Here is an 8,611-nt window from a genome sequence, read left to right on the forward strand (position 1 = left end):
TTCCCTACACAGAGCAGGTGACACCTTCATTTACATCAATGTGACCCTTGGAGAGGCTGAGGGGTCTTGCTCCCCAAGTCTAATACAGACTGTGAGTAACCTTGACTATCCTCCACCTAGGAGTTAGATATGGATGGAGAAAAGGACACATCTTGTAGGAAAAGTGCCATGTATAGGGTCCCTATAAAGTGCCAGGGATGGGGGCAGTCCTGCTCTCTGGGATGCTCTGTGACTTGTAGTACCTGGCCAGAGTTGCAGTTAAGTTGGATTAAACCTATGCCCCCAGAGCTGCTCCTTCCCTTATCCTTGTAAATGGTGTTGAAAGCATTTTCAGCTTCTAGATGGACTATAGCCATTACTTTCTCTGCATGTGCACTTGAGTGCCAGGGGAGAGAGTTGCTAAGTATCCACATCTTCCATGCATACCAAAAATTTCTCTTCTTCCACTTTGGGCTTCTCCCCACTCCTGTCTCATAGTAATACAAGATGAAGTAATAACAACAAAAGCTTCCTGCTGATTCTCGTTTCCTCTGAACAGATTTATTTTCCCCTGTCCCGCTTAGGGACCCACTGCTAGGTTTTAGCCTTAGTTGCTGAGGTTAAGCCATCCTCTGAAAGGGGTTAGCTTTCAGATCACCCAGTATATTGGACTAATGCCCTCGCAGGACCAAAGGGCATCTGCTGGGTGAAGAGGACCCCAAACCCTCTGCCCCCTGCATCCCTGGAGTTGTTCATCAGACTGGAAGCCAACGGCCCACATAACTCTAATTAATGTGTGCATATATTGGCCAGCCTCTTGGATGATTTTACCATTAGTACTCGAATTGGCAAGGTCAGAGAGTCTGATGCTTGTGTTCTGATGAGGATTTACAGTCCCAATGAATCATGTGACCATGAATAGACTTGGATAGCACCGTGTTCAGGAGATCTGCCTCTGGTGCTTTCCACCCTGAGGGTCTCTTTCTGTTCCACAAGGAAAGTTCGTCTGGGAGGAACCAACCAAAGAGGGAGGGCACCTTAGAAGTTTAAAATGTCCTCCTCATCTGCATCTCAGACAGAACATTACTAAGCCAAGTTTATATACATACATTATAATATATATTACATAACATATATACACAGGAATACAGAAAAAAAAATTGTCTTGAAAGTGTTGAATTTAAGACTGGAAACAGGCCTTTAGAGTTCATCTGCTTTAACCTCTTTTTCACAGATAAGAAGACTCATATCTAAAGATCTAAAGATGCTCTTGGTACCTGGCCAGCATGTAGCACTCATTCATGAAATTGGGGGTGGGGAGGGCTCCTGTCCCCTCCTTAGGTAGTTATTTCCAGGGATCTCTTGTTTAAGAAAGATAAAGGCATAAAGAGAAAGTTCTGGCAGAAAACGTTTTGCAGAAAAAGAAAAAACAAAATACAAAACAATGGTGTAGAGGGCCAGGCCAGGCGAGAAAAGAGGTAGCCGGAGAAATGACATCTGAGGCCGGTTAATTGAGCAGGCCTATCTCCACCACTTCCTGAACGTCTTCACTCCACTCCAAGACTGCTATTAGAGGCTAATGTTTTCCACCGGGTGCGGTGGCTCACGCCTGTAATCCCAGCATTTTGGGAGACCGAAGTGGGCCGATCATTTGAGGTCAGGAGTTCGTGACCAGCCTGGACAACATGGTGAGCTTGGTGGAGGGCGCCTGTAGTCACAGCTACTCAGGAGGCTGAGGCAGGAGAATCGCTTGAACCCGGGAGGTGGAGGTTGCAGTGAGCCAAGATGGTGCCACTGCACTCCTGCACTCCACCCTAGGCGGCAGAACGAGACTCCGTTTCAAAAACAAAACCAAAAAAGCAGCAACACACCACATACTTTGTTTTGGTTATTCTTTGTCTACCCCAGTCCAGAAGAATAGATTCTTCTCTACTGGAGAGAGGGAATCGTGTTTCCAAAAGGGTAGCAGCTCTCATCAAAAGCGCTAGTGGATCTGGTGACAACGTGGACAGGCACTTTGCTCGGATCCTGGAGATTATTGACTGCGGAGGCAGGATGGAGGACAGCTAGGGCTTCCGGTTGCCGGGGTGGGTACCCGGTTTTGGAGCGATACGTCACTGGGCTGGAGAGAGGCTATATCCCGACTAGAGAGGATTCACAGGGAATCCCAGGGAGAGGGAAGTTGCTAGATCACCACGCTGGAGAGAAGACTGCAGGAGAAGAGAGACTAAGTAGCTCGAAACGGGGCTTCTGGATCTCCATAGGGCTACCTCTGCAAGGCACCGGGTCCGATCTGCAGACAGAGCTACCTGGATGTGCCTACCTATTTGTGGCGGGGTAGGCACCAAAGTGACTCTGTTTTGCATTAATTCATATATGTATGGTTTTGGCCTGGGTCTTAGTGGGGTTGAAGTTGCCCCTGTGTTGCCGGACAGAGTTGTTTTGGGAGCCATCGGCTGTCTTTCCTTAGGACTTAGGAACAGAACAGGACAAAAGTTAAAATTCGCCAAACAAACCAAACCACAGCCCCCACACGCCATCCTTCCATTGCTGGGGAGCAGTGTTCTGGCTTCAGTACTCAGGTTAGAAATTTGAATAAATGGAGCCAGATCCTGGACTACACCCCGGGGACAGCGTTTTAATGTAAATGTAAAATATGCTAGTAATAATCACTTTTGGGCCCTGAAGCGCCATTAGAATCTCTGTTTAATTATAGGGCATGAGAGAAGCATTACCAGCTAATTAAATCAATCCTATTTGTAATTCTCCCTCTGCTGCTGCCGACTTTAAAATGTGAAATTGCTTTTTAAACGAGCCCGCATATGAATTTTTAAAACACAAGTGAACTAAAGTGAGAAGCAGGGGAAATGAGAGCGAGAAAGAGAAGGAAGGAGACGCAGGTACTGGGCCCGAGTCAAGAGGCATGTGGATGAATCTCCCCGAGCGCCTCGGCTTCCTTGCCTTCCAGACTGCGCTCACAGTTTTCTTGCAAAACAGGCGGTTTTCTCTCCTTTCAGAGGTTTCCGCTTTCTCCTGAGGAATCTCTTTCAGGTCCTGGACATCTCCCCCGAGAAGGGCCCTGGGGCAGGGAGGGGCGCAGAGCTGGCCCGGCACCCGGAGTCCTGCGTGCCCGGCTGCAGCCGCGCGGCCCGGGAGCGGGTTACGGCCGACGGAAGGCAGCGGCGCGGGGAGGAAGTGAGCTCACTCGGGAAGGAAGGAAAGAAATGAGGTTTTTGCCCAGCAGCCGCCAGGCCGAGGCGCACAGCCCCAGGGAGACGCTGCGAGCCCAGGTCCCGCCACCGCCCTCCAAGGAGGCCGGGGGCAGAGGCCGGCTTTGGGAAGCGCTGCGGCCGCCGCCACCGACTCCGTCTAGACCCCGCGCATACTATCCTTGGTGCTCCCGGGGAGGAAGAGCGCCAGGCTCCACTCGCGAGGTTCAGGCCTGCAGGACAGAGTGGGAGGCTTAAGAGCACGCGAGGGCTTTATTCAGGCAGACGCCGCCTTCAGTCCCCACGCGTCCCATCCTCCCCGCGAGTGAGATTTCGCTTCTGACGCTCCCGCACGCGCGCGCGCAACCCTCTCTCCTTTCTTCAGTGCCCTTCGCAAAAGCAGGCCCTCGAGCTTTGATTTTCGATTAGAGCATTGAGTTATTTGCATGAGAAAAGAAGAGGGAGGACTGCCACCAATTCTGGACTCCTCCTTAGTACTTGCGAAGTGGAATAATATGCAGTGGGGTCTGTTTCCAAACCTGGCACATCTGCACCGTCTGCCACCAGCCGTACCACCACCCGGCTGCTCCGATGCAGTCTGGTTTACGGAAATATTCTAAAGAAGAGGGAAGCTGGCTATCTCGCCTCGGCACCTAGCCCTGCAACCACAAACTGTGGGAGTGCAGGGACAAGCTTTCCAAACTGACAAAGCCGCCCAACAAATGCAGCGGCATTTATCCCAAGAGCAGGCATTCCCACCTCGGCCTCCCGGGCCCCGAGTGCTTCTCCCACAGGCTCGGCCCAGGATGCGGAGTGGTAACTTGGTGGCCGCAGAGTGCCTTCAAGTCTGGAATGAGGCGGCGATGTCCTTAACTCGGCCAGGGGCAGGGTGGGTAGGAGGTGAGGAAATGTAGTTCTCCCCTGCACTGGGGGAGATTCGGGCGGCAGGCCTTCTCTCCTGCCTTTCGGGGGGCCCTGCCCTCAACTGAGGAGAACTCTCTTGGGCACCCACCTACCGCGGTGGCTGGGGCGAGGACTGTGGTCTGGCTTCATCTGTGTCTGGCCTGTGGTTTGGGCGTCCTGCGACTAGAGACTGCAAAGGTCCGGAAGGTGGAAAAGTTCAAACCCCTCCATGTGTGTTGGCGGTGGTGGGGCGTGGTGGGGGGCGGTTATTGTCAAAGTGTGGGCATATTTGTCGGATTTGTAGGCTCTCGATCTGGAGTCAGTTGGAGAAATTTCCATCAATCTAGCACCTCGGCATTTCACCTCCACCTCCAGCTCCTGCAGAAGCGCCCATGTACCTCATGTCATCTCTTCCCAGTGGGTTGATAGGTTTCTTCATAAAATTAGCAAAGTCTTGTTTTCTACCTGACTTTCAGCAAGATCGCTGTCTATTTTTTGACTTCTAGTCTTGCTCTGTGCATTTAGGCGGGAGGAGGGTGAGTTCTAGGAAGCCGTCTTGTGTCAACTTTAACAGTCAGGAAGAGGGAGCCGACAGGGCTTTTCTCGGGCTTTTCCCAGGCACTGCCAGCTTGCCCCTCCCCCTCTTCTCAGGGCGGACCGCACCCTCCACCCATCTCCCCCTCCCCCACATTCCCTCTGCAGTCCTCGGCCAGTAGCAGCGCCACCCGGAGCCGCACTCGGGGCAGCAGGGTTTCTGGCCTTCCAGGCCCGCCAGCGGAGGGGCCTCGCTGCCTGCTTTGGAAACTCTCCATTTTCCCACAGTATTTCACATTCATATTACTTTTCACACCCTGTTAGGCAGTAATGGCACTGAACCTGCTAAATACTTCCATGCACCCAGCCAGCCCTCCCGCGACTGCTCCGGATGGTCTGTGATACAAAAGGGATTGCTCTCTCATCCTGCGGCGTTGTTGGCTTCTCTTCTCTTCTCTTCTCTGATCGGCCTCCAGAGCCAATGGTGGTTCTGGTGGTGGCGGCCACTGGGTGGGGGCGCTCAGGTGTGGAGGAGGTCTTAGCGCCCCCTTTCAAGCAGGTAGGGGAGATGTGGGGAGAAAGAGCTTGGGGACAGATGTGGCTTTTGGTAGTAGTGTGAAGTTAGATTGGCTAATTTTAAAAAAACAGGGCCAGGCCGGGCGGCTCACGCCTATAATCCCAGCACTTTGGGAGGCGAGGCCGGTGGATCACCTGAGGTCAGGAGTTCAAGACCAGCCTGGCCAACATGGCGAAACCCATCTCTACTAAAAATACAAAAATTAGCCGGGTGTGGTGGTGGGCGCCTGTAATACTCGGAAGGCTGAAGCAGGAGAATCGCTTGAACCCGGGAGGCGGAGGTTGCAGTGAGCCGAGATCGCGCCACTTCATTCCAGCCTGAGCAACAGAGCAAGACTCTGTCTTAAACAAAACAAAACAAACAAACAAACAAAACAGGGCCATGCGCCAGGTCTTGTGCAAGGAGTAGGGTCTGGCCGTCTTAATTAGCACCGTCTCGCGGCCTTTCCTTCATGGCATCAGACCGGATGAGTGGCAATTTGGGCACGAGGCTGCAGAGAGCAATGCCCCCACCCCTCCTCTGGCCGCCGCCGCGCCGCAGGTCTGAGAGCTCCGGGGCTGCTCGGTAAACCTGGGGATGAGGGAGGGGGGATTTAGAGCCCTGCTCAGAACCGGGCTTGACGATGGTTTCAGCGCCGAGGAGAAAGGGGCCAGCCTGGCCAGGTAGAAGCGACGGTTTCCAGCATCTGGACTCCACTCGCTCCCAGACCAACAGAGGTCGGATTCTCAGAGAGCCCAGTTACCTTGGACTGGACTAGACACTGCCGTCCCGAAAGACTGCCTGAAAGCTCGCGAGTCTGCCACCGTAACAGGACTGAGGCCGGTGGCCCTGAGGCTTCAAATCCAAGAAGTAAAGGGAAGTTAGGTGGTCCTCCGTTGCTCTTCCACAACCCCGCCTCAGTTCTGCTATCAGGAAAAAAGAAGTAATAAAATCTGCCCCCCCCTACCCCCAGGACAGGAGGGAAGGAACTGATTTTAATGATTGCCTATTAAGTGCCAAGGCATTTTACAGGCTGCCTATTGTTTAATCTTCACAAACTGTAAGAAGGGCATTTCCTATCTCTGTGCCTACAAGAAAATTGAGGTGCAAAGAGGGCAGACCTGGCCGTAGATCTGTGCACCCAAACAAGTTCCAGGCATGAGAGGAGTTAATGGCACACTGAGGAGCCCTGCAGCCTGGGTCCTCTCCTGGTAACCTGGGAGAGGGGGCTGCACTGCCCTCCATGAGCTTCTAGGGTACACTTCTAGAGGGTGATTTAAGTGACGAGAAATCCCTTTCTAAGGAGATGAAACTTTGGGCACTATTTTAAGCTGTAGTGCGTACATCCCTATTCCTCTAAAATACCCACAAGAAAGTCAAAGTTACCAGGACTCTCTTACTCAACCCCAGGAGTCCAGAGTCTACCACACGTGTACCTCAAGTGTCACCTTTCTTGCCTTACCACACCAGGGTTTGAGATTTAAACAAATTCGTTGGACTTAAGTTCCTGCTCACACCATCTAAATTGAGCCCAGAGCTCCCCCTTCAGCCCGGGCAGGGACAACACAGGCTTAGAAGCACGGGGAGACCTAGAAGAGGGTTAACTTGGTTCCTAACTTCCAAGTGCCACCTCAGCCGTTTCCCCACTTGTCAGAGGTTTATTTCGTGAGCAGCAGGGACCACCCACCCTTAAACTGGGAAAGAACGAAGGGTGGGGCTCTGGAAACCCACGTGTTAACCTTTGAAAGCAAAGCTCCAGGAGCTCCACCTTCCAAACATTGTTATTTGTGCTTCCACCGCCCAAACGTTGCTTCATGTGCCATGGCCTTCTTTCTCATCTAGAGAGGTTGTTTGATGACTGGTTGTTTACATTCTATAGAGAATGCTTTAGAGTATGGATTTGAAAAATTTGCAGAAGGTAGGAGGAGTGAGATAGAACAGGCAAAGCTACGAAGCAAGGAAGGACTGTTTGGGGCCTGTGGCAGGAGGCAACTGTGGTTTGGGAGTTGCTTGGGCAGACTTTTCCCCCTGTTTTTTCTCCTGCAAAGACACAGTCCCAGAACAGAGCTTTTCCGCTGTCTAGCTACTCTCCCCTTTCCCTTTTTCTTCATTTTCCCAATGTACTGATGGATGAGCAAGAAGAATCCGGGAGAGGAACCCCACATCCCTGCCTTTTGGGCAATCAACTCTACAGGGCACTGACTCCAGCTGGGCATTAAGGATAAACTGTTGTTAAAGAGTCCTGAAAGCCACAGTCATCCCTGTTGAGCCATCTCTTTCCCTTTGGACATGGAAGTGATGTTCTGGGGGGTGTCAGGTGCATTTCCTGGGCTTTGGGCCTCTGGGCCCTAATTGTCTCTGGTGAAGGGGGCAATTCTAAAATTGGAGGTGGCTAAATGAGTGGTCATTTAATGAGACTTTTTAACCCCCACAAGGTTATATTGATTCATTTTACAGTCATTACAGTGATAGAAGGCGAGACTATGGTGATTTCTTCAGTTACAGTTATTGATTAATTCAGTGGTGACAAGGCTGACAGACAAGTGAAAACAAAATTCAGAAAGTGGTACTGCATTCATGCATTTCTCTCTCCTCTACCACCCTCTGCCATGGTTTCTGCTGCTAGCTGTGGCTGGGGTGCCACATTCCACTTTAGGAACCCCTAGAGGAAGAGGCTGATCCCACTGGGTCATGGGGCTGGAATTAGGCTGCCAATGTGAATTGAACTCAGTTTTTCCTCCTCTGAGAAGGATAGTGTTGACCTGGCAGTGACATCTCCTCTCCTGGCAGGGACTCCAGGGGTCTGGCAACTACTTTAAAAATCAATAAATCCAAGACACAAAAGAAACTGTAAGAAAAGAGAATAAAAATAATAGTGCACAAAATTTGAAGGGCATTTGATATTTTGCAGCAACCACAGCTAAAATTGCTTGTCTCCATTACACTGGATTTCTCCACGTGTTCTAGAGTCCAATACCTTTATTCAGTATTTCTGAGCTTCTTTTGTCTGGGAGTCCCACATTTGCAGACAAGGAGGTCTAGTCTCCTGTCTGGTTCTACCCATTGGGGCTGGGATAGGGAAAGCTGGAGGCCGAGGTGAGGAGTTGGGGTAGGAAAGGCCCCAGGCTGTGCTGGCAGGTACCTTGTAGGTCCTCCCCACATGGCTGCCGGAGGAGCACGCCATTTGCGTGCAGCATGCGGGGAAGCCTCTGGGCTCCTTGCCATCCCTGGTGACTTGAGCCAGAGTGATCTTATTACAGTTATTAATGACCAGAGTGATTTCTTAAGCCAAGACCAAAAAGAAATGGATTCAAATGAAAAAAACCAATGTAGTTCAGATTCTGTGCGAAGGCTGAGAGCGGGTGACTGCACCGGCGAACATGGTCACAGTTGCTTCTTAGGCATCCACTGAGTGCTGGAGGAAGTGGTG

This window comes from Papio anubis, chromosome 3 (genome assembly GCF_008728515.1).
Source record: "Papio anubis isolate 15944 chromosome 3, Panubis1.0, whole genome shotgun sequence".
Classification (NCBI taxonomy): domain Eukaryota; kingdom Metazoa; phylum Chordata; class Mammalia; order Primates; family Cercopithecidae; genus Papio; species Papio anubis.